The 23,615-nt window shown below is 35.2% G+C and overlaps 39 non-coding genes across 39 annotated transcripts; 5 read left to right on the top strand and 34 right to left on the bottom strand.

The window, feature by feature from the left end:
- Positions 1-116: 116 nt before the first annotated feature.
- On the bottom strand, positions 117-189 carry Trnar-acg (transfer RNA arginine (anticodon ACG)). Its single transcript has one exon. It is a non-coding gene; the product is annotated as a tRNA-Arg (tRNA).
- A 903-nt stretch (positions 190-1,092) lies between these two features.
- Trnar-ucg (transfer RNA arginine (anticodon UCG)) lies at positions 1,093-1,165 on the bottom strand. Its single transcript has one exon. It is a non-coding gene; the product is annotated as a tRNA-Arg (tRNA).
- A 548-nt stretch (positions 1,166-1,713) lies between these two features.
- On the bottom strand, positions 1,714-1,786 carry Trnar-ucg (transfer RNA arginine (anticodon UCG)). The gene has a single exon. It is a non-coding gene; the product is annotated as a tRNA-Arg (tRNA).
- A 549-nt stretch (positions 1,787-2,335) lies between these two features.
- On the bottom strand, positions 2,336-2,408 carry Trnar-acg (transfer RNA arginine (anticodon ACG)). The gene has a single exon. It is a non-coding gene; the product is annotated as a tRNA-Arg (tRNA).
- A 393-nt stretch (positions 2,409-2,801) lies between these two features.
- Trnar-acg (transfer RNA arginine (anticodon ACG)) lies at positions 2,802-2,874 on the bottom strand. Its single transcript has one exon. It is a non-coding gene; the product is annotated as a tRNA-Arg (tRNA).
- A 460-nt stretch (positions 2,875-3,334) lies between these two features.
- Trnar-acg (transfer RNA arginine (anticodon ACG)) lies at positions 3,335-3,407 on the bottom strand. The gene has a single exon. It is a non-coding gene; the product is annotated as a tRNA-Arg (tRNA).
- Positions 3,408-4,311: 904 nt separating this feature from the next.
- Trnar-ucg (transfer RNA arginine (anticodon UCG)) lies at positions 4,312-4,384 on the bottom strand. The gene has a single exon. It is a non-coding gene; the product is annotated as a tRNA-Arg (tRNA).
- Positions 4,385-4,932: 548 nt separating this feature from the next.
- Positions 4,933-5,005, bottom strand: Trnar-ucg (transfer RNA arginine (anticodon UCG)). Its single transcript has one exon. It is a non-coding gene; the product is annotated as a tRNA-Arg (tRNA).
- Positions 5,006-5,553: 548 nt separating this feature from the next.
- On the bottom strand, positions 5,554-5,626 carry Trnar-acg (transfer RNA arginine (anticodon ACG)). Its single transcript has one exon. It is a non-coding gene; the product is annotated as a tRNA-Arg (tRNA).
- Positions 5,627-5,853: 227 nt separating this feature from the next.
- Positions 5,854-5,925, top strand: Trnac-gca (transfer RNA cysteine (anticodon GCA)). Its single transcript has one exon. It is a non-coding gene; the product is annotated as a tRNA-Cys (tRNA).
- Positions 5,926-6,524: 599 nt separating this feature from the next.
- Positions 6,525-6,597, bottom strand: Trnar-ucg (transfer RNA arginine (anticodon UCG)). The gene has a single exon. It is a non-coding gene; the product is annotated as a tRNA-Arg (tRNA).
- Positions 6,598-7,313: 716 nt separating this feature from the next.
- Trnar-acg (transfer RNA arginine (anticodon ACG)) lies at positions 7,314-7,386 on the bottom strand. Its single transcript has one exon. It is a non-coding gene; the product is annotated as a tRNA-Arg (tRNA).
- Positions 7,387-7,612: 226 nt separating this feature from the next.
- On the top strand, positions 7,613-7,684 carry Trnac-gca (transfer RNA cysteine (anticodon GCA)). The gene has a single exon. It is a non-coding gene; the product is annotated as a tRNA-Cys (tRNA).
- Positions 7,685-8,271: 587 nt separating this feature from the next.
- Trnar-ucg (transfer RNA arginine (anticodon UCG)) lies at positions 8,272-8,344 on the bottom strand. Its single transcript has one exon. It is a non-coding gene; the product is annotated as a tRNA-Arg (tRNA).
- A 549-nt stretch (positions 8,345-8,893) lies between these two features.
- Trnar-acg (transfer RNA arginine (anticodon ACG)) lies at positions 8,894-8,966 on the bottom strand. Its single transcript has one exon. It is a non-coding gene; the product is annotated as a tRNA-Arg (tRNA).
- Positions 8,967-9,869: 903 nt separating this feature from the next.
- Positions 9,870-9,942, bottom strand: Trnar-ucg (transfer RNA arginine (anticodon UCG)). Its single transcript has one exon. It is a non-coding gene; the product is annotated as a tRNA-Arg (tRNA).
- Positions 9,943-10,490: 548 nt separating this feature from the next.
- Positions 10,491-10,563, bottom strand: Trnar-ucg (transfer RNA arginine (anticodon UCG)). Its single transcript has one exon. It is a non-coding gene; the product is annotated as a tRNA-Arg (tRNA).
- Positions 10,564-11,112: 549 nt separating this feature from the next.
- Positions 11,113-11,185, bottom strand: Trnar-acg (transfer RNA arginine (anticodon ACG)). Its single transcript has one exon. It is a non-coding gene; the product is annotated as a tRNA-Arg (tRNA).
- A 393-nt stretch (positions 11,186-11,578) lies between these two features.
- Trnar-acg (transfer RNA arginine (anticodon ACG)) lies at positions 11,579-11,651 on the bottom strand. The gene has a single exon. It is a non-coding gene; the product is annotated as a tRNA-Arg (tRNA).
- Positions 11,652-12,106: 455 nt separating this feature from the next.
- On the bottom strand, positions 12,107-12,179 carry Trnar-acg (transfer RNA arginine (anticodon ACG)). Its single transcript has one exon. It is a non-coding gene; the product is annotated as a tRNA-Arg (tRNA).
- Positions 12,180-12,696: 517 nt separating this feature from the next.
- On the bottom strand, positions 12,697-12,769 carry Trnar-acg (transfer RNA arginine (anticodon ACG)). Its single transcript has one exon. It is a non-coding gene; the product is annotated as a tRNA-Arg (tRNA).
- Positions 12,770-13,226: 457 nt separating this feature from the next.
- Positions 13,227-13,299, bottom strand: Trnar-acg (transfer RNA arginine (anticodon ACG)). The gene has a single exon. It is a non-coding gene; the product is annotated as a tRNA-Arg (tRNA).
- A 225-nt stretch (positions 13,300-13,524) lies between these two features.
- On the top strand, positions 13,525-13,596 carry Trnac-gca (transfer RNA cysteine (anticodon GCA)). The gene has a single exon. It is a non-coding gene; the product is annotated as a tRNA-Cys (tRNA).
- Positions 13,597-14,194: 598 nt separating this feature from the next.
- Positions 14,195-14,267, bottom strand: Trnar-ucg (transfer RNA arginine (anticodon UCG)). Its single transcript has one exon. It is a non-coding gene; the product is annotated as a tRNA-Arg (tRNA).
- Positions 14,268-14,725: 458 nt separating this feature from the next.
- Positions 14,726-14,798, bottom strand: Trnar-acg (transfer RNA arginine (anticodon ACG)). The gene has a single exon. It is a non-coding gene; the product is annotated as a tRNA-Arg (tRNA).
- Positions 14,799-15,024: 226 nt separating this feature from the next.
- Trnac-gca (transfer RNA cysteine (anticodon GCA)) lies at positions 15,025-15,096 on the top strand. Its single transcript has one exon. It is a non-coding gene; the product is annotated as a tRNA-Cys (tRNA).
- Positions 15,097-15,692: 596 nt separating this feature from the next.
- Positions 15,693-15,765, bottom strand: Trnal-uag (transfer RNA leucine (anticodon UAG)). The gene has a single exon. It is a non-coding gene; the product is annotated as a tRNA-Leu (tRNA).
- A 550-nt stretch (positions 15,766-16,315) lies between these two features.
- Trnar-acg (transfer RNA arginine (anticodon ACG)) lies at positions 16,316-16,388 on the bottom strand. Its single transcript has one exon. It is a non-coding gene; the product is annotated as a tRNA-Arg (tRNA).
- Positions 16,389-16,937: 549 nt separating this feature from the next.
- On the bottom strand, positions 16,938-17,010 carry Trnar-acg (transfer RNA arginine (anticodon ACG)). Its single transcript has one exon. It is a non-coding gene; the product is annotated as a tRNA-Arg (tRNA).
- A 710-nt stretch (positions 17,011-17,720) lies between these two features.
- Trnar-acg (transfer RNA arginine (anticodon ACG)) lies at positions 17,721-17,793 on the bottom strand. The gene has a single exon. It is a non-coding gene; the product is annotated as a tRNA-Arg (tRNA).
- A 394-nt stretch (positions 17,794-18,187) lies between these two features.
- Trnar-acg (transfer RNA arginine (anticodon ACG)) lies at positions 18,188-18,260 on the bottom strand. The gene has a single exon. It is a non-coding gene; the product is annotated as a tRNA-Arg (tRNA).
- A 228-nt stretch (positions 18,261-18,488) lies between these two features.
- Positions 18,489-18,560, top strand: Trnac-gca (transfer RNA cysteine (anticodon GCA)). The gene has a single exon. It is a non-coding gene; the product is annotated as a tRNA-Cys (tRNA).
- A 597-nt stretch (positions 18,561-19,157) lies between these two features.
- Trnar-ucg (transfer RNA arginine (anticodon UCG)) lies at positions 19,158-19,230 on the bottom strand. Its single transcript has one exon. It is a non-coding gene; the product is annotated as a tRNA-Arg (tRNA).
- Positions 19,231-19,779: 549 nt separating this feature from the next.
- On the bottom strand, positions 19,780-19,852 carry Trnar-acg (transfer RNA arginine (anticodon ACG)). Its single transcript has one exon. It is a non-coding gene; the product is annotated as a tRNA-Arg (tRNA).
- Positions 19,853-20,307: 455 nt separating this feature from the next.
- On the bottom strand, positions 20,308-20,380 carry Trnar-acg (transfer RNA arginine (anticodon ACG)). The gene has a single exon. It is a non-coding gene; the product is annotated as a tRNA-Arg (tRNA).
- Positions 20,381-21,078: 698 nt separating this feature from the next.
- Positions 21,079-21,151, bottom strand: Trnar-ucg (transfer RNA arginine (anticodon UCG)). The gene has a single exon. It is a non-coding gene; the product is annotated as a tRNA-Arg (tRNA).
- A 548-nt stretch (positions 21,152-21,699) lies between these two features.
- Positions 21,700-21,772, bottom strand: Trnar-acg (transfer RNA arginine (anticodon ACG)). The gene has a single exon. It is a non-coding gene; the product is annotated as a tRNA-Arg (tRNA).
- An 897-nt stretch (positions 21,773-22,669) lies between these two features.
- Positions 22,670-22,742, bottom strand: Trnar-ucg (transfer RNA arginine (anticodon UCG)). Its single transcript has one exon. It is a non-coding gene; the product is annotated as a tRNA-Arg (tRNA).
- A 549-nt stretch (positions 22,743-23,291) lies between these two features.
- Trnar-acg (transfer RNA arginine (anticodon ACG)) lies at positions 23,292-23,364 on the bottom strand. Its single transcript has one exon. It is a non-coding gene; the product is annotated as a tRNA-Arg (tRNA).
- Positions 23,365-23,615: the final 251 nt, after the last annotated feature.

The raw sequence follows: 23,615 nt of genomic DNA on the forward strand, positions 1-23,615 counted from the left end.
AAACTATTTATCCACTTTTCTTATTCGTTTATTTGAACATTAAATAAAGCAATATTGAACACAGAGGGACTCGAGTACTCAGTCTTCTGATTGGACAATTCTAAATAAAACAAAATTGACCACAGAGGGACTCGAACCCTCAATCTTCTGATTCGTAGTCAGACGCCTTATCCATTGGGCCATGCGGCCATGGCGTTGCAACTCTACAGTTCGCTTTCTATCCAACCCAATTCTGTTGGATTTGAATTAATTTGTATCGTAATAACATTATCTAGACACTTGTTTTTTTTTTGTTTGAAATTATGTCAATTGCTCAATCTTCTGAATCGCAGTCGGACGCCTTTATCCATTGGGCCAAGCGGCCATAGTAATGTAATTTACAGTTCGCTTTCTATCCAAACCTAATTTCGTTGGATTTGAATTAGTTTGTATCGTATTAACATTAGCAAGACATTGTTTTTTTTATTGAAAACTATATATCCACTTTTCTTATTCGTTTATTTGAACATTAAATAAAGCAATATTGAACACAGAGGGACTCGAGTACTCAGTCTTCTGATTGGTCAATTCTAATCAAAACAAAATTGACCACAGAGGGACTCGAGAACTTAGTCTTCTGATTGGACAATTCTAAATAAAACAAAATTGACCACAGGGGTTACTATACCATACGCAGGTAGGTTACTATACCATAGGTTACTATACCATACGCAACAGAAGTGCAAAGGATTTGAATATTAGTTACCTTGTTAATACAATGTGGTTTAAAATTGGAATTGTACATTAAACAACAACTATGACCAAGACAGGAACTCGAACCATCAATCTTCTGATTCGCAGTGAGACGGCTTATCCATTGGGCCATGCGACCATAGTACTGCAACTCTAGAATTCGCTTTCTATCTAACCCAATTTCGTTGGATTTGAATTAATTTGTATGGTATTAACATGATCAAGAGATTTGTTTTTTTTGTATAAAATATATATCCACTTTTCTTATTCGTATAGTTGTACATTAAATGAACCAGTATTGAACAGAGAGGGACTTGAGTACTCAATCTTCTGATTGGACAATTCTAAATAAAACAAAATTGACCACAGAGGGACTCGAACCCTCAATCTTCTGATTCGAAGTCAGACGCCTTATCCATTGGGCCATGCGGCCATTGCATTTAAACACTGAAGTCCTCTTTCTATCTAGCCCAATTGCTTTGGAATTGAATTCATTTTTATCATACATATATTTGTTATTTTTGTTTAAAATGTATGGTATTAACATTATCTAGACACTTGTTTTTTGTTTAAAATTATATATCCACTTTTCTCATTCGTATAGTTGTAGATTATATAAAGCAATACTGAAAACAGAGGGACTCGAGTATACAATCTTCTGATTGGACAATACTAAAGAAATCTAAACTCACCACATAAGGACTCGAACCCTCAGTTTTCTGTTTCGAAGTCAGACGCCTTATACATTGGGCCATGCGGCCATAGTAATGTAATTTACAGTTCGCTTTCTATCCAAACCTAATTTCGTTGGATTTGAATTAGTTTGTATCGTATTAACATTATCAAAACATTGTTTTTTTATTGAAAACTGTTTATCCACTTTTCTTATTCGTTTATTTGAACATTAAATAAAGCAATATTGAACACAGAGGGACTCGAGTACTCAGTCTTCTGATTGGACAATTCTAAATAAAACACAATTGACCACAGAGGGACTCGAACCCTCAATCTTCTGATTCGAAGTCAGACGCCTTATCCATTGGGCCATGCGGCCATTGCATTTAAATACTGAAGTCCTCTTTCTATCTAGGCCAATTGCTTTGGAGTTGAATTCATTTTTATCATACATACATTTGTTATTTTTGTTTAAAATGTATGGTATTAACATTATCTAGACACTTGTTTTTTGTTTAAAATTATATATCCACTTTTCTCATTCGCATAGTTGTACATTATATAAAGCAATACTGAAAACAGAGGGACTCGAGTACACAATCTTCTGATTGGACAATACTAAAGAAATCTAAACTGACCACAGAAGGACTCGAATCCTCAGTTTTCTGTTTCGAAGTCAGACGCCTTATACATTGGGCCATGCGGCCATAGTAATGTAATTTACAGTTCGCTTTCTATCCAAACCTAATTTCGTTGGATTTGAATTAGTTTGTATCGTATTAACATTATCAAAACATTGTTTTTTTTATTGAAAACTATTTATCCACTTTACTTATTCGTTTATTTGAACATTAAATAAAGCAATATTGAACACAGAGGGACTCGAGTACTCAGTCTTCTGATTGGACAATTCTAAACAAAACAAGATTGACCACAGAGGGACTCGAACCCTCAATCTTATGATTCGTAGTCAGACGCCTTATCCATTGGGCCATGCGGCCATGGCGCTGCAACTCTACATTTCGCTTTCTATCCAACCCAATTCTGTTGGATTTAAATTAATTTGTATCGTAATAACATTATCTAGACACTTGTTTTTTTTGTTTGAAATTATATCAATTGCACAATCTTCTGAATCGCAGTCGGACGACTTATCCATCGTGCCAAGCGGCAATAGTAATGTAATTTACAGTTCGCTTTCTATCCAAACCTAATTTCGTTGGATTTGAATTAGTTTGTATCGTATTATCATTATCAAAACATTGTTTTTTTATTGAAAACTATTTATCCACTTTTTCTTATTCGTTTATTTGAACATTAAATAAAGCAATATTGAACACAGAGGGACTCGAGTACTCAGTCTTCTGATTGGACAATTCTAAATAAAACAAAATTGACCACAGAAGGACTCGAACCCTCAATCTTCTGATTCGTAGTCAGACGCCTTATCCATTGGGCCATGCGGCCATGGCGTTGCAACTCTACAGTTCGATTTCTATCCAACCCAATTCTGTTGGATTTGAATTAATTTGTATCGTAATAACATTATCTAGACACTTGTTTTTTTTTTTGTTTGAAATTATGTCAATTGCTCAATCTTCTGAATCGCAGTCGGACGACTTATCCATCGTGCCAAGCGGCCATAGTAATGTAATTTACAGTTCGCTTTCTATCCAAACCTAATTTCGTTGGATTTGAATTAGTTTGTATCGTATTAACATTATCAAGACATTGTTTTTTTTTTTATTGAAAACTATATATCCACTTTTCTTATTCGTTTATTTGAACATTAAATAAAGCAATATTGATCACAGAGGGACTCGAGTACTCAGTCTTCTGATTGGACAATTCTAAACAAAACAAAATTGACCACAGAGGGACTCGAGAACTTAGTCTTCTGATTGGACAATTCTAAATAAAACAAAATTGACCACAGAGGGACTCGAACCCTCAATCTTCTGATTCGTAGTCATACGCCTTATCCATTGGGCCATGCGGCCATGGCGTTGCAACTCTACAGTTCGCTTTCTATCCAACCCAATTCTGTTGGATTTGAATTAATTTGTATCGTAATAACATTATCTAGACACTTGTTTTTTTTTTGTTTGAAATTATGTCAATTGCTCAATCTTCTGAATCGCAGTCGGACGCCTTTATCCATTGGGCCAAGCGGCCATAGTAATGTAATTTACAGTTCGCTTTCTATCCAAACCTAATTTCGTTGGATTTGAATTAGTTTGTATCGTATTAACATTAGCAAGACATTGTTTTTTTTTATTGAAATCTATATATCCACTTTTCTTATTCGTTTATTTGAACATTAAATAAAGCAATATTGAACACAGAGGGACTCGAGTACTCAGTCTTCTGATTGGTCAATTCTAAACAAAACAAAATTGACCACAGAGGGACTCGAGAACTTAGTCTTCTGATTGGACAATTCTAAATAAAACAAAATTGACCACAGGGGTTACTATACCATACGCAGGTAGGTTACTATACCATAGGTTACTATACCATACGCAACAGAAGTGCAAAGGATTTGAATATTAGTTACCTTGTTAATACAATGTGGTTTAAAATTGGAATTGTACATTAAACAACAACTATGACCAAGACAGGAACTCGAACCATCAATCTTCTGATTCGCAGTGAGACGGCTTATCCATTGGGCCATGCGACCATAGTACTGCAACTCTAGAATTCGCTTTCTATCTAACCCAATTTCGTTGGATTTGAATTAATTTGTATGGTATTAACATGATCAAGAGATTTGTTTTTTTTGTTTAAAATATATAACCACTTTTCTTATTCGTATAGTTGTACATTAAATGAACCAGTATTGAACAGAGAGGGACTTGAGTACTCAATCTTCTGATTGGACAATTCTAAATAAAACAAAATTGACCACACAGGGACTCGAACCCTCAATCTTCTGATTCGAAGTCAGACGCCTTATCCATTGGGCCATGCGGCCATTGCATTTAAACACTGAAGTCCTCTTTCTATCTAGCCCAATTGCTTTGGAATTGAATTCATTTTTATCATACATATATTTGTTATTTTTGTTTAAAATGTATGGTATTAACATTATCTAGACACTTGTTTTTTGTTTAAAATTATATATCCACTTTTCTCATTCGTATAGTTGTACATTATATAAAGCAATACTGAAAACAGAGGGACTCGAGTATACAATCTTCTGATTGGACAATACTAAAGAAATCTAAACTCACCACATAAGGACTCGAACCCTCAGTTTTCTGTTTCGAAGTCAGACGCCTTATACATTGGGCCATGCGGCCATAGTAATGTAATTTACAGTTCGCTTTCTATCCAAACCTAATTTCGTTGGATTTGAATTAGTTTGTATCGTATTAACATTATCAAAACATTGTTTTTTTATTGAAAACTGTTTATCCACTTTTCTTATTCGTTTATTTGAACATTAAATAAAGCAATATTGAACACAGAGGGACTCGAGTACTCAGTCTTCTGATTGGACAATTCTAAATAAAACAAAATTGACCACAGGGGGACTCGAACCCTCAATCTTCTGATTCGAAGTCAGACGCCTTATCCATTGGGCCATGCGGCCATTGCATTTAAATACTGAAGTCCTCTTTCTATCTAGGCCAATTGCTTTGGAGTTGAATTCATTTTTATCATACATACATTTGTTATTTTTGTTTAAAATGTATGGTATTAACATTATCTAGACACTTGTTTTTGTTTAAAATTATATATCCACTTTTCTCATTCGCATAGTTGTACATTATATAAAGCAATACTGAAAACAGAGGTACTCGAGTACACAATCTTCTGATTGGACAATACTAAAGAAATCTAAACTGACCACAGAAGAACTCGAATCCTCAGTTTTCTGTTTCGAAGTCAGACGCCTTATACATTGGGCCATGCGGCCATAGTAATGTAATTTACAGTTCGCTTTCTATCCAAACCTAATTTCGTTGGATTTGAATTAGTTTGTATCGTATTAACATTATCAAAACATTGTTTTTTTTATTGAAAACTATTTATCCACTTTACTTATTCGTTTATTTGAACATTAAATAAAGCAATATTGAACACAGAGGGACTCGAGAACTCAGTCTTCTGATTGGACAATTCTAAATAAAACAAAATTGACCGCAGAGGGACTCGAACCCTCAATCTTATGATTCGTAGTCAGACGCCTTATCCATTGGGCCATGCGGCCATGGCGCTGCAACTCTACAGTTCGCTTTCTATCCAACCCAATTCTGTTGGATTTGAATTAATTTGTATCGTAATAACATTATCTAGACACTTGTTTTTTTTGTTTGAAATTATATCAATTGCTCAATCTTCTGAATCGCAGTCGGACGCCTGATCCATTGGGCCATAGTAATGTAATTTACAGTTCGGTAAGTTATTGTATATATGTCTGTATACCTTGCAATGTGTGGGGATATAGCTCAGTGGTAGAGCATTCGACTGCAGATCGAGAGGTCCCTGGTTCAAATCCGGGTGTCCCCTTTATTATTGTCCATTTATTATATCCAACATTTACTTCGAACGTTTTCGATTCGCATAACGTACTGGTGCAAAGTTTTAAACAACTGATTACTCGGTTTGAAAGTATGATTACCTTTATTTTTCTGTACAAATTTAAGCGTTGGCGAACTTAAAACCAAAATCCATTGGGCCACGCACACGCACGAATGCACCGCAGGTAGGTTACTATACCATACGCAACAGAAGTGCAAAGGATTTGAATATTAGTTACCTTGTTAATACAATGTGGTTTAAAATTGGATTTGTACTTTAAACAACAACTACGACCAAGACAGGAACTCGAACCATCAATCTTCTGATTCGCAGTGAGACGGCTTATCCATTGGGCCATGCGACCATAGTACTGCAACTCTTGAATTCGCTTTCTATCTAACCCAATTTCGTTGGATTTGAATTAATTTGTATGATATTAACATGATCAAGAGATTTGTTTTTTTTTTGTTTAGAATATATATCCACTTTTCTTATTCGTATAGTTGTACATTAAATGAACCAGTATTGAACAGAGAGGGACTTGAGTACTCAATCTTCTGATTGGACAATTCTAAATAAAACAAAATTGACCACAGAGGGACTCGAACCCTCAATCTTCTGATTCGAAGTCAGACGCCTTATCCATTGGGCCATGCGGCCATTGCATTTAAACACTGAAGTCCCCTTTCTATCTAGCCCAATTGCTTTGGAGTTGAATTCATTTTTATCATACATACATTTGTTATTTTTGTTTAAAATGTATGGTATTAACATTATCTAGACACTTGTTTTTTGTTGAAAATTATATATCCACTTTTCTCATTCGTATAGTTGTACATTATATAAAGCAATACTGAAAACAGAGGGACTCGAGTACACAATCTTCTGATTGAACAATTCTAAATAAAACAAAATTGACCACAGAGGGACTCGAACCCTCAATCTTCTGATTCGTAGTCAGACGCCTTATCCATTGGGCCATGGCGTTGCAACTCTACAGTTCGCTTTCTATCCAACCCAATTCTGATGGATTTGAATTAATTTGTATCGTAATAACATTATCTAGACACTTGTTTTTTTTTTGTTTGAAATTATGTCAATTGATCAATCTTCTGAATCGCAGTCGGACGCCTTATCCACTGGGCCAAGCGGCCATAGTAATGTAATTTACAGTTCGCTTTCTATCCAAACCTAATTTCGTTGGATTTGAATTAGTTTGTATCGTATTAACATTATCAAGACATTGTTTTTTTTTATTGAAAACTATATATCCACTTTTCTTATTGGTTTATTTGAACATTAAATAAAGCAATATTGAACACAGAGGGACTCGAGTACTCAGTCTTCTGATTGGACAATTCTAAACAAAACAAGATTGACCACAGAGGGACTCGAACCCTCAATCTTATGATTCGTAGTCAGACGCCTTATCCATTGGCCCATGCGGCCATGGCGCTGCAACTCTACATTTCGCTTTCTATCCAACCCAATTCTGTTGGATTTAAATTAATTTGTATCGTAATAACATTATCTAGACACTTGTTTTTTTGTTTGAAATTATATCAATTGCTCAATCTTCTGAATCGCAGTCGGACGCCTTATCCATTGGGCCATAGTAATGTAATTTACAGTTCGGTAAGTTATTGTATATATGTCTGTATACCTTGCAATGTGTGGGGATATAGCTCAGTGGTAGAGCATTCGACTGCAGATCGAGAGGTCCCTGGTTCAAATCCGGGTGTCCCCTTTATGGATTATATCCAACATTTACTTCGAACGTTTTCGATTCGCATAACGTACTGGTGCAAAGTTTTAAACAACTGATTACTCGGTTTGAAAGTATGATTACCTTTATTTTTCTGTACAAATTTAAGCGTTGGCGAACTTAAAACCAAAATCCATTGGGCCACGCACACGCACGAATGCACCGCAGGTAGGTTACTATACCATACGCAACAGAAGTGCAAAGGATTCGAATATTAGTTACCTTGTTAATCCAATGTGGTTTAAAATTGGAATTGTACATTAAACAACAACTATGACCAAGACAGGAACTCGAACCATCAATCTTCTGATTCGCAGTGAGACGGCTTATCCATTGGGCCATGCGACCATAGTACTGCAACTCTAGAATTCGCTTTCTATCTAACCCAATTTCGTTGGATTTGAATTAATTTGTATGGTATTAACATGATCAAGAGATTTGTTTTTTTTGTTTAGAATATATATCCACTTTTCTTATTCGTATAGTTGTACATTAAATGAACCAGTATTGAACAGAGAGGGACTTGAGTACTCAATCTTCTGATTGGACAATTCTAAATAAAACAAAATTGACCACAGAGGGACTCGAACCCTCAATCTTCTGATTCGAAGTCAGACGCCTTATCCATTGGGCCATGCGGCCATTGCATTTAAACACTGAAGTCCTCTTTCTATCTAGCCCAATTGCTTTGGAGTTGAATTCATTTTTATCATACATACATTTGTTATTTTTGTTTAAAATGTATGGTATTAACATTATCTAGACACTTGTTTTTTGTTTAAAATTATATATCCACTTTTCTCATTCGTATAGTTGTACATTATATAAAGCAATACTGAAAACAGAGGGACTCGAGTACACAATGTTCTGATTGGACAATACTAAAGAAATCTAAACTCACCACAGAAGGACTCGAACCCTTAGTTTTCTGTTTCGAAGTCAGACGCCTTATACATTGGGCCATGCGGCCATAGTAATGTAATTTACAGTTCGCTTTCTATCCAAACCTAATTTTGTTGGATTTGAATTAGTTTGTATCGTATTAACATTATCAAAACATTGTTTTTTTTATTGAAAACTATTTATCCACTTTTCTTATTCGTTTATTTGAACATTAAATAAAGCAATATTGAACACAGAGGGACTCGAGTACTCAGTCTTCTGATTGGACAATTCTAAATAAAACAAAATTGACCACAGAGGGACTCGAACCCTCAATCTTCTGATTCGTAGTCAGACGCCTTATCCATTGGGCCATGCGGCCATGGCGTTGCAACTCTACAGTTCGCTTTCTATCCAACCCAATTCTGTTGGATTTTAATTAATTTGTATCGTAATAACATTATCTAGACACTTGTTTTTTTTTGTTTGAAATTATGTCAATTGCTCAATCTTCTGAATCGCAGTCGGACGCCTTTATCCATTGGGCCAAGCGGCCATAGTAATGTAATTTACAGTTCGCTTTCTATCCAAACCTAATTTCGTTGGATTTGAATTAGTTTGTATCGTATTAACATTAGCAAGACATTGTTTTTTTTATTGAAAACTATATATCCACTTTTCTTATTCGTTTATTTGAACATTAAATAAAGCAATATTGAACACAGAGGGACTCGAGTACTCAGTCTTCTGATTGGTCAATTCTAATCAAAACAAAATTGACCACAGAGGGACTCGAGAACTTAGTCTTCTGATTGGACAATTCTAAATAAAACAAAATTGACCACAGGGGTTACTATACCATACGCAGGTAGGTTACTATACCATAGGTTACTATACCATACGCAACAGAAGTGCAAAGGATTTGAATATTAGTTACCTTGTTAATACAATGTGGTTTAAAATTGGAATTGTACATTAAACAACAACTATGACCAAGACAGGAACTCGAACCATCAATCTTCTGATTCGCAGTGAGACGGCTTATCCATTGGGCCATGCGACCATAGTACTGCAACTCTAGAATTCGCTTTCTATCTAACCCAATTTCGTTGGATTTGAATTAATTTGTATGGTATTAACATGATCAAGAGATTTGTTTTTTTTTGTATAAAATATATATCCACTTTTCTTATTCGTATAGTTGTACATTAAATGAACCAGTATTGAACAGAGAGGGACTTGAGTACTCAATCTTCTGATTGGACAATTCTAAATAAAACAAAATTGACCACAGAGGGACTCGAACCCTCAATCTTCTGATTCGAAGTCAGACGCCTTATCCATTGGGCCATGCGGCCATTGCATTTAAACACTGAAGTCCTCTTTCTATCTAGCCCAATTGCTTTGGAATTGAATTCATTTTTATCATACATATATTTGTTATTTTTGTTTAAAATGTATGGTATTAACATTATCTAGACACTTGTTTTTTGTTTAAAATTATATATCCACTTTTCTCATTCGTATAGTTGTAGATTATATAAAGCAATACTGAAAACAGAGGGACTCGAGTATACAATCTTCTGATTGGACAATACTAAAGAAATCTAAACTCACCACATAAGGACTCGAACCCTCAGTTTTCTGTTTCGAAGTCAGACGCCTTATACATTGGGCCATGCGGCCATAGTAATGTAATTTACAGTTCGCTTTCTATCCAAACCTAATTTCGTTGGATTTGAATTAGTTTGTATCGTATTAACATTATCAAAACATTGTTTTTTTATTGAAAACTGTTTATCCACTTTTCTTATTCGTTTATTTGAACATTAAATAAAGCAATATTGAACACAGAGGGACTCGAGTACTCAGTCTTCTGATTGGACAATTCTAAATAAAACAAAATTGACCACAGAGGGACTCGAACCCTCAATCTTCTGATTCGAAGTCAGACGCCTTATCCATTGGGCCATGCGGCCATTGCATTTAAATACTGAAGTCCTCTTTCTATCTAGGCCAATTGCTTTGGAGTTAAATTCATTTTTATCATACATACATTTGTTATTTTTGTTTAAAATGTATGGTATTAACATTATCTAGACACTTGTTTTTTGTTTAAAATTATATATCCACTTTTCTCATTCGCATAGTTGTACATTATATAAAGCAATACTGAAAACAGAGGGACTCGAGTACACAATCTTCTGATTGGACAATACTAAAGAAATCTAAACTGACCACAGAAGGACTCGAATCCTCAGTTTTCTGTTTCGAAGTCAGACGCCTTATACATTGGGCCATGCGGCCATAGTAATGTAATTTACAGTTCGCTTTCTATCCAAACCTAATTTCGTTGGATTTGAATTAGTTTGTATCGTATTAGCATTATCAAAACATTGTTTTTTTTATTGAAAACTATTTATCCACTTTACTTATTCGTTTATTTGAACATTAAATAAAGCAATATTGAACACAGAGGGACTCGAGTACTCAGTCTTCTGATTGGACAATTCTAAACAAAACAAGATTGACCACAGAGGGACTCGAACCCTCAATCTTATGATTCGTAGTCAGACGCCTTATCCATTGGGCCATGCGGCCATGGCGCTGCAACTCTACATTTCGCTTTCTATCCAACCCAATTCTGTTGGATTTAAATTAATTTGTATCGTAATAACATTATCTAGACACTTGTTTTTTTTGTTTGAAATTATATCAATTGCTCAATCTTCTGAATCGCAGTCGGACGACTTATCCATCGTGCCAAGCGGCCATAGTAATGTAATTTACAGTTCGCTTTCTATCCAAACCTAATTTCGTTGGATTTGAATTAGTTTGTATCGTATTATCATTATCAAAACATTGTTTTTTTATTGAAAACTATTTATCCACTTTTTCTTATTCGTTTATTTGAACATTAAATAAAGCAATATTGAACACAGAGGGACTCGAGTACTCAGTCTTCTGATTGGACAATTCTAAATAAAACAAAATTGACCACAGAGGGACTCGAACCCTCAATCTTCTGATTCGTAGTCAGACGCCTTATCCATTGGGCCATGCGGCCATGGCGTTGCAACTCTACAGTTCGCTTTCTATCCAACCCAATTCTGTTGGATTTGAATTAATTTGTATCGTAATAACATTATCTAGACACTTGTTTTTTTTGTTTGAAATTATGTCAATTGCTCAATCTTCTGAATCGCAGTCGGACGCCTTATCCATTGGACCAAGCGGCCATAGTAATGTAATTTACAGTTCGCTTTCTATCCAAACCTAATTTCGTTGGATTTGAATTAGTTTGTATCGTATTAACATTATCAAGACATTGTTTTTTTTTATTGAAAACTATATATCCACTTTTCTTATTCGTTTATTTGAACATTAAATAAAGCAATATTGAACACAGAGGGACTCGAGTACTCAGTCTTCTGATTGGACAATTCTAAACAAAACAAAATTGACCACAGAGGGTCTCGAGAACTCAGTCTTCTGATTGGACAATTCTAAATAAAACAAAATTGACCACAGAGGGACTCGAACCCTCAATCTTATGATTCGTAGTCAGACGCCTTATCCATTGGGCCATGCGGCCATTGCGCTGCAACTCTACAGTTCGCTTTCTATCCAACCCAATTCTGTTGGATTTGAATTAACTTGTATCGTAATAACATTATCTAGACACTTGTTTTTTTTTTGTTTAAAATTATATATCCACTTTTCTCATTCGTATAGTTGTACATTATATAAAGCAATACTGAAAACAGAGGGACTCGAGTACACAATCTTCTGATTGGACAATACTAAAGAAATCTAAACTGACCACAGAAGGACTCGAACCCTCAGTTTTCTGTTTCGAAGTCAGACGCCTTATACATTGGGCCATGCGGCCATAGTAATGTAATTTACAGTTCGCTTTCTATCCAAACCTAATTTCGTTGGATTTGAATTAGTTTGTATCGTATTAACATTATCAAAACATTGTTTTTTTATTGAAAACTATTTATCCACTTTTCTTATTCGTTTATTTGAACATTAAATAAAGCAATATTGAACACAGAGGGACTCGAGTACTCAGTCTTCTGATTGGACAATTCTAAATAAAACAAAATTGACCACAGAGGGACTCGAACCCTCAATCTTCTGATTCGTAGTCAGACGCCTTATCCATTGGGCCATGCGGCCATGGCGTTGCAACTCTACAGTTCGCTTTCTATCCAACCCAATTCTGTTGGATTTGAATTAATTTGTATCGTAATAACATTATCTAGACACTTGTTTTTTTTTTGTTTGAAATTATGTCAATTGCTCAATCTTCTGAATCGCAGTCGGACGCCTTATCCATAGGACCAAGCGGCCATATTAATGTAATTTACAGTTCGCTTTCTATCCAAACCTAATTTCGTTGGATTTGAATTAGTTTGTATCGTATTAACATTATCAAGACATTGTTTTTTTTTATTGAAAACTATATATCCACTTTTCTTATTCGTTTATTTGAACATTAAATAAAGCAATATTGAACACAGAGGGACTCGAGTACTCAGTCTTCTGATTGGACAATTCTAAACAAAACAAAATTGACCACAGAGGGTCTCGAGAACTCAGTCTTCTGATTGGACAATTCTAAATAAAACAAAATTGACCACAGAGGGACTCGAACCCTCAATCTTATGATTCGTAGTCAGACGCCTTATCCATTGGGCCATGCGGCCATGGCGCTGCAACTCTACAGTTCGCTTTCTATCCAACCCAATTCTGTTGGATTTGAATTAACTTGTATCGTAATAACATTATCTAGACACTTGTTTTTTTTTTGAAATTATATCAATTGCTCAATCTTCTGAATCGCAGTCGGACGCCTTATCCATTGGGCCATAGTAATGTAATTTACAGTTCGGTAAGTTATTGTATATATGTCTGTATACCTTGCAATGTGTGGGGATATAGCTCTGTGGTAGAGCATTCGACTGCAGATCGAGAGGTCCCTGGTTCAAATCCGGGTGTCCCCTTTATTATTGTCCATTTATTATATCCAACATTTACTTCGAACGTTTTCGATTCGCATAACGTACTAGTGCAATATTTTAAACAACTGATTACTCGGTTTGAAAGTATGATTACCTTTATTTTTTCTGTACAAATTTAAGCGTTGGCGAACTTAAAACCAAAATCCATTGGGCCACGCACACGCACGAATGCACCGCAGGTAGGTTACTATACCATACGCAACAGAAGTGCAAAGGATTTGAATATTAGTTACCTTGTTAATACAATGTGGTTTAAAATTGGAATTGTACATTAAACAACAACTATGACCAAGACAGGAACTCGAATCATCAATCTTCTGATTCGCAGTGAGACCGCTTATCCATTGGGCCATGCGACCATAGTACTGCAACTCTAGAATTCGCTTTCTATCTAACCCAATTTCGTTGGATTTGAATTAATTTGTATGGTATTAACATGATCAAGAGATTTGTTTTTTTTGTTTAAAATATATATCCACTTTTCTTATTCGTATAGTTGTACATTAAATGAACCAGTATTGAACAGAGAGGGACTTGAGTACTCAATCTTCTGATTGGACAATTCTAAATAAAACAAAATTGACCACAGAGGGACTCGAACCCTCAATCTTCTGATTCGAAGTCAGACGCCTTATCCATTGGGCCATGCGGCCATGGCGCTGCAACTCTACAGTTCGCTTTCTATCCAACCCAATTCTGTTGGATTTAAATTAATTTGTATCGTAATAACATTATCTAGACACTTGTTTTTTTTTTGTTTGAAATTATGTCAATTGCTCAATCTTCTGAATCGCAGTCGGACGACTTATCCATCGTGCCAAGCGGCCATAGTAATGTAATTTACAGTTCGCTTTCTATCCAAACCTAATTTCGTTGGATTTGAATTAGTTTGTATCGTATTAACATTATCAAGACATTGTTTTTTTTTTATTGAAAACTATATATTCACTTTTCTTATTCGTTTATTTGAACATTAAATAAAGCAATATTGAACACAGAGGGACTCGAGTACTCAGTCTTCTGATTGGACAATTCTAAACAAAACAAAATTGACCACAGAGGGACTCGAGAACTTAGTCTTCTGATTGGACAATTCTAAATAAAACAAAATTGACCACAGAGGGACTCGAACCCTCAATCTTATGATTCGTAGTCAGACGCCTTATCCATTGGGCCATGCGGCCATGGCGCTGCAACTCTACAGTTCGCTTTCTATCCAACCCAATTCTGTTGGATTTAAATTAATTTGTATCATAATAACATTATCTAGACACTTGTTTTTTTGTTTGAAATTATATCAATTGCTCAATCTTCTGAATCGCAGTCGGACGCCTTATCCATTGGGCCATAGTAATGTAATTTACAGTTCGGTAAGTTATTGTATATATGTCTGTATACCTTGCAATGTGTGGGGATATAGCTCAGTGGTAGAGCATTCGACTGCAGATCGAGAGGTCCCTGGTTCAAATCCGGGTGTCCCCTTTATTATTGTCCATTTATTATATCCAACATTTACTTCGAACGTTTTCGATTCGCATAACGTACTGGTGCAAAGTTTTAAACAACTGATTACTCGGTTTGAAAGTATGATTACCTTTATTTTTTTGTACAAATTTAAGCGTTGGCGAACTTAAAACCAAAATCCATTGGGCCACGCACACGCACGAATGCACCGCAGGTAGGTTACTATACCATACGCAACAGAAGTGCAAAGGATTTGAATATTAGTTACCTTGTTAATACAATGTGGTTTAAAATTGGAATTGTACATTAAACAACAACTATGACCAAGACAGGAACTCGAACCATCAATCTTCTGATTCGCAGTGAGACGGCTTATCCATTGGGCCATGCGACCATAGTACTGCAACTCTAGAATCCGCTTTCTATCTAACCCAATTTCGTTGGATTTGAATTAATTTGTATGGTATTAACATGATCAAGAGATTTGTTTTTTTGTTTAAAATATATATCCACTTTTCTTATTCGTATAGTTGTACATTAAATGAACCAGTATTGAACAGAGAGGGACTTGAGTACTCAATCTTCTGATTGGACAATTCTAAATAAAACAAAATTGACCACAGAGGGACTCGAACCCTCAATCTTCTGATTCTAAGTCAGACGCCTTATCCATTGGGCCATGCGGCCATTGCATTTAAACACTGAAGTCCTCCTTCTATCTAGCCCAATTGCTTTGGAGTTGAATTCATTTTTATCATACATACATTTGTTATTTTTGTTTAAAATGTATGGTATTAACATTATCTAGACACTTGTTTTTTGTTTAAAATTATATATCCACTTTTCTCATTCGTATAGTTGTACATTATATAAAGCAATACTGAAAACAGAGGGACTCGAGTACACAATCTTCTGATTGGACAATACTAAAGAAATCTAAACTGACCACAGAAGGACTCGAACCCTCAGTTTTCTGTTTCGAAGTCAGACGCCTTATACATTGGGCCATGCGGCCATAGTAATGTAATTTACAGTTCGCTTTCTATCCAAACCTAATTTCGTTGGATTTGAATTAGTTTGTATCGTATTAACATTATCAAAACATTGTTTTTTTTATTGAAAACTATTTATCCACTTTTTCTTATTCGTTTATTTGAACATTAAATAAAGCAATATTGAACACAGAGGGACTCGAGTACTCAGTCTTCTGATTGGACAATTCTAAATAAAACAAAATTGACCACAGAAGGACTCGAACCCTCAATCTTCTGATTCGTAGTCAGACGCCTTATCCATTGGGCCATGCGGCCATTGCATTTAAACACTGAAGTCCTCTTTCTATCTAGCCCAATTGCTTTGGAGTTGAATTCATTTTTATCATACATACATTTGTTATTTTTGTTTAAAATGTATGGTATTAACATTATCTAGACACTTGTTTTTTGTTTAAAATTATATATCCACTTTTCTCATTCGTATAGTTGTACAATATATAAAGCAATACTGAAAACAGAGGGACTCGAGTACACAATCTTCTGATTGGACAATACTAAAGAAATCTAAACTGACCACAGAAGGACTCGAACCCTCAGTTTTCTGTTTCGAAGTCAGACGCCTTATACATTGGGCCATGCGGTCATAGTAATGTAATTTACAGTTCGCTTTCTATCCAAACCTAATTTCGTTGGATTTGAATTAGTTTGTATCTTATTAACATTATCAAAACATTGTTTTTTTTATTGAAAACTATTTATCCACTTTTCTTATTCGTTTATTTGAACATTAAATAAAGCAATATTGAACACAGAGGGACTCGAGTACTCAGTCTTCTGATTGGACAATTCTAAATAAAACAAAATTGACCACAGAGGGACTCGAACCCTCAATCTTCTGATTCGTAGTCAAACGCCTTATCCATTGGGCCATGCGGCCATGGCGCTGCAACTCTATAGTTCGCTTTCTATCCAACCCAATTCTGTTGGATTTGAATTAATTTGTATCGTAATAACATTATCTAGACACTTGTTTTTTTTTTGTTTGAAATTATGTCAATTGCTCAATCTTCTGAATCGCAGTCGGACGCCTTATCCATTGGGCCAAGCGGCCATAGTAATGTAATTTACAGTTCGCTTTCTATCCAAACCTAATTTCGTTGGATTTGAATTAGTTTGTATCGTATTAACATTATCAAGACATTGTTTTTTTTTTTATTGAAAACTATATATCCACTTTTCTTATTCGTTTATTTGAACATTAAATAAAGCAATATTGAACACAGAGGGACTCGAGTACTCAGTCTTCTGATTGGACAATTCTAAACAAAACAAAATTGACCACACAGGGACTCGAGAACTTAGTCTTCTGATTGGACAATTCTAAATAAAACAAAATTGACTAATTTCGTTGGATTTGAATTAGTTTGTATCGTATTAACATTATCAAGACATTGTTTTTTTTTTTATTGAAAACTATATATCCACTTTTCTTATTCGTTTATTTGAACATTAAATAAAGCAATATTGAACACAGAGGGACTCGAGTACTCAGTCTTCTGATTGGACAATTCTAAACAAAACAAAATTGACCACACAGGGACTCGAGAACTTAGTCTTCTGATTGGACAATTCTAAATAAAACAAAATTGACCACAGAGGGACTCGAACCCTCAATCTTATGATTCGTAGTCAGACGCCTTATCCATTGGGCCATGCGGCCATGGCGCTGCAACTCTACAGTTCGCTTTCTATCCAGCCCAATTCTGTTGGATTTGAATTAATTTGTATCGTAATAACATTATCTAGACACTTGTTTTTTTTTGTTTGAAATTATGTCAATTGCTCAATCTTCTGAATCGCAGTCGGACGCCTTATACATTGGGCCAAGCGGCCATAGTAATGTAATTTACAGTTCGCATTCTATCCGAACCTAATTTCGTTGGATTTGAATTAGTTTGTATCGTATTAACATTATCAAGACATTGTTTTTTTTATTGAAAACTATATATCCACTTTTCTTATTCGTTTATTTGAACATTAAATAAAGCAATATTGAACACAGAGGGACTCGAGTACTCAGTCTTCTGATTGGACAATTCTAAATAAAACAAAATTGACCACAGAGGGACTCGAACCCTCAATCTTCTGATTCGTAGTCAGACGCCTTATCCATTGGGCCATGCGGCCATGGCGCTGCAACTCTACAGTTCGCTTTCTATCCAACCCAATTCTGTTGGATTTGAATTAATTTGTATCGTAATAACATTATCTAGACACTTGTTTTTTTTTGTTTGAAATTATATCAATTGCTCAATCTTCTGAATCGCAGTCGGACGCCTTATTCATTGGGCCATAGTAATGTAATTTACAGTTCGGTAAGTTATTGTTTATATGTCTGTATACCTTGCAATGTGTGGGGATATAGCTCAGTGGTAGAGCATTCGACTGCAGATCGAGAGGTCCCTGGTTCAAATCCGGGTGTCCCCTTTATTATTGTCCATTTATTATATCCAACATTTACTTCGAACGTTTTCGATTCGCATAACGTACTGGTGCAAAGTTTTAAACAACTGATTACTCGGTTTGAAAGTATGATTAACTTTATTTTTCTGTACAAATTTAAGCGTTGGCGAACTTAAAACCAAAATCCATTGGGCCACGCACACGCACGAATGCACCGCAGGTAGGTTACTATACCATACGCAACAGAAGTGCAAAGGATTTGAATATTAGTTACCTTGTTAATACAATGTGGTTTAAAATTGGAATTGTACATTAAACAACAACTATGACCAAGACAGGAACTCGAACCATCAATCTTCTGATTCGCAGTGAGACCGCTTATCCATTGGGCCATGCGACCATAGTACTGCAACTCTAGAATTCGCTTTCTATCTAACCCAATTTCGTTGGATTTGAATTAATTTGTATGGTATTAACATGATCAAGAGATTTGTTTTTTTTGTTTAAAATATATATCCACTTTTCTTATTCGTATAGTTGTACATTAAATGAACCAGTATTGAACAGAGAGGGACTTGAGTACTCAATCTTCTGATTGGACAATTCTAAATAAAACAAAATTGACCACAGAGGGACTCGAACCCTCAATCTTCTGATTCGAAGTCAGACGCCTTATCCATTGGGCCATGCGGCCATTGCATTTAAACACTGAAGTCCTCTTTCTATCTAGCCCAATTGCTTTGGAGTTGAATTCATTTTTATCATACATACATTTGTTATTTTTGTTTAAAATGTATGGTATTAACATTATCTAGACACTTGTTTTTTGTTTAAAATTATATATCCACTTTTCTCATTCGTATAGTTGTACATTATATAAAGCAATACTGAAAACAAAGGGACTCGAGTACACAATCTTCTGATTGGACAATACTAAAGAAATCTAAACTGACCACAGAAGGACTCGAACCCTCAGTTTTCTGTTTCGAAGTCAGACGCCTTATACATTGGGCCATGCGGCCATAGTAATGTAATTTACAGTTCGCTTTCTATCCAAACCTAATTTCGTTGGATTTGAATTAGTTTGTATCGTATTAACATTATCAAAACATTGTTTTTTTTATTGAAAACTATTTATCCACTTTTCTTATTCGTTTATTTGAACATTAAATAAAGCAATATTGAACACAGAGGGACTCGAGTACTCAGTCTTCTGATTGGACAATTCTAAATAAAACAAAATTGACCACAGAGGGACTCGAACCCTCAATCTTCTGATTCGTAGTCAGACGCCTTATCCATTGTGCCATGCGGCCATGGCGTTGCAACTCTACAGTTCGCTTTCTATCCAACCCAATTCTGTTGGATTTGAATTAATTTGTATCGTAATAACATTATCCAGACACTTGTTTTTTTTTGTTTGAAATTATGTCAATTGCTCAATCTTCTGAATCGCAGTCGGACGCCTTATCCATTGGGCCAAGCGGCCATATTAATGTAATTTACAGTTCGCTTTCTATCCAAACCTAATTTCGTTGGATTTGAATTAGTTTGTATCGTATTAACATTATCAAGACATTGTTTTTTTTATTGAAAACTATATATCCACTTTTCTTATTCGTTTATTTGAACATTAAATAAAGCAATATTGAACACAGAGGGACTCGAGTACTCAGTCTTCTGATTGGACAATTCTAAACAAAACAAAATTGACCACAGTGGGACTCGAGAACTCAGTCTTCTGATTGGACAATTCTAAATAAAACAAAATTGACCACAGAGGGACTCGAACCCTCAATCTTATGGTTCGTAGTCAGACGCCTTATCCATTGGGCCATGCGGCCAAGGCGCTGCAACATTACAGTTCGCTTTCTATCCAACCCAATTCTGTTGGATTTGAATTAATTTGTATCGTAATAACATTATCTAGACACTTGTTTTTTTTTTGTTTGAAATTATATCAATTGCTCAATCTTCTGAATCGCAGTCGGACGCCTTATCCATTGGGCCATAGTAATGTAACTGATTACTCGGTTTGAAAGTATGATTATGATTACCTTTATTTTTCTGTACAAATTTAAGCGTTGGCGAACTTAAAACCAAAATCCATTGGGCCGCGCACCCGCACGAATGCACCGCAGGTAGATTACTATACCATACGCAACAGAAGTGCAAAGGATTTGAATATTAGTTACCTTGTTAATACAATGTGGTTTAAAATTGGAATTGTACATTAAACAACAACTATGACCAAGACAGGAACTCGAACCATCAAACTTCTGATTCGCAGTGAGACGGCTTATCCATTGGGCCATGCGACCATAGTACTGCAGCTTTAGAATTCGCTTTCTATCTAACCCAATTTAGTTGGATTTGAATTAATTTGTATGGTATTAACATGATCAAGAGATTTGTTTTTTTTGTTTAAAATATATATCCACTTTTCTTATTCGTATAGTTGTACATTAAATGAACCAGTATTGAACAGAGAGGGACTTGAGTACTCAATCTTCTGATTGGACAATTCTAAATAAAACAAAATTGACCACAGAGGGACTCGAACCCTCAATCTTCTGATTCGAAGTCAGACGCCTTATCCATTGGGCCATGCGGCCATTGCATTTAAACACTGAAGTCCTCTTTCTATCTAGCCCAATTGCTTTGGAGTTGAATTCATTTTTATCATACATACATTTGTTATTTTTGTTTAAAATGTATGGTATTAACATTATCTAGACACTTGTTTTTTGTTTAAAATTATATATCCACTTTTCTCATTCGTATAGTTGTACATTATATAAAGCAATACTGAAAACAGAGGGACTCGAGTACACAATCTTCTGATTGGACAATACTAAAGAAATCTAAACTGACCACAGAAGGACTCGAACCCTCAGTTTTCTGTTTCGAAGTCAGACGCCTTATACATTGGGCCATGCGGTCATAGTAATGTAATTTACAGTTCGCTTTCTATCCAAACCTAATTTCGTTGGATTTGAATTAGTTTGTATCGTATTAACATTATCAAAACATTGTTTTTTTATTGAAAACTATTTATCCACTTTTCTTATTCGTTTATTTGAACATTAAATAAAGCAATATTGAACACAGAGGGACTCGAGTACTCAGTCTTCTGATTGGACAATTCTAAATAAAACAAAATTGACCACAGAGGGACTCGAACCCTCAATCTTCTGATTCGTAGTCAGACGCCTTATCCATTGGGCCATGCGGCCATGGCGCTGCAACTCTACAGTTCGCTTTCTATCCAACCCAATTCTGTTGGATTTGAATTAATTTGTATCGTAATAACATTATCTAGACACTTGTTTTTTTTTGTTTGAAATTATATCAATTGCTCAATCTTCTGAATCGCAGTCGGACGCCTTATCCATTGGGCCATAGTAATGTAATTTACAGTTCGGTAAGTTATTGTATATATGTCTGTATACCTTGCAATGTGTTGGGATATCGCTCAGTGGTAGAGCATTCGACTGCAGATCGAGAGGTCCATGGTTCAAATCCGGGTCTCCCCTTTATTATTGTCCATTTATTATATCCAACATTTACTTCGAACGTTTTCGATTCGCATAACGTACTGGTGCAAAGTTTTAAACAACTGATTACTCGGTTTGAAAGTATGATTACCTTTATTTTTCTGTACAAATTTAAGCGTTGGCGAACTTAAAACCAAAATCCATTGGGCCACGCACACGCACGAATGCACCGCAGGTAGGTTACTATACCATACGCAACAGAAGTGCAAAGGATTTGAATATTAGTTACCTTGTTAATACAATGTGGTTTAAAATTGGAATTGTACATTAAACAACAACTATGACCAAGACAGGAACTCGAATCATCAATCTTCTGATTCGCAGTGAGACCGCTTATCCATTGGGCCATGCGACCATAGTACTGCAACTCTAGAATTCGCTTTCTATCTAACCCAATTTCGTTGGATTTGAATTAATTTGTATGGTATTAACATGATCAAGAGATTTGTTTTTTTTGTTTAAAATATATATCCACTTTTCTTATTCGTATAGTTGTACATTAAATGAACCAGTATTGAACAGAGAGGGACTTGAGTACTCAATCTTCTGATTGGACAATTCTAAATAAAACAAAATTGACCACAGAGGGACTCGAACCCTCAATCTTCTGATTCGAAGTCAGACGCCTTATCCATTGGGCCATGCGGCCATTGCATTTAAACACTGAAGTCCTCTTTCTATCTAGCCCAATTGCTTTGGAGTTGAATTCATTTTTATCATACATACATTTGTTATTTTTGTTTAAAATGTATGGTATTAACATTATCTAGACACTTGTTTTTTGTTTAAAATTATATATCCACTTTTCTCATTCGTATAGTTGTACATTATATAAAGCAATACTGAAAACAGAGGGACTCGAGTACACAATCTTCTGATTGGACAATACTAAAGAAATCTAAACTGACCACAGAAGGACTCGAACCCTCAGTTTTCTGTTTCGAAGTCAGACGCCTTATACATTGGGCCATGCGGCCATAGTAATGTAATTTACAGTTCGCTTTCTATCCAAACCTAATTTCGTTGGATTTGAATTAGTTTGTATCGTATTAACATTATCAAAACATTGTTTTTTTTATTGAAAACTATTTATCCACTTTTCTTATTCGTTTATTTGAACATTAAATAAAGCAATATTGAACACAGAGGGACTCGAGTACTCAGTCTTCTGATTGGACAATTCTAAATAAAACAAAATTGACCACAGAGGGACTCGAACCCTCAATCTTCTGATTCGTAGTCAGACGCCTTATCCATTGGGCCATGCGGCCATGGCGTTGCAACTCTACAGTTCGCTTTCTATCCAACCCAATTCTGTTGGATTTGAATTAATTTGTATCGTAATAACATTATCTAGACACTTGTTTTTTTTTTGTTTGAAATTATGTCAATTGCTCAATCTTCTGAATCGCAGTCGGACGCCTTATCCATTGGACCAAGCGGCCATAGTAATGTAATTTACAGTTCGCTTTCTATCCAAACCTAATTTCGTTGGATTTGAATTAGTTTGTATCGTATTAAC

Source organism: Ciona robusta, chromosome 9 (assembly GCF_009617815.1).
Source record: "Ciona robusta chromosome 9, ASM961781v2".
Taxonomy (NCBI): Eukaryota; Metazoa; Chordata; class Ascidiacea; order Phlebobranchia; family Cionidae; genus Ciona; species Ciona robusta.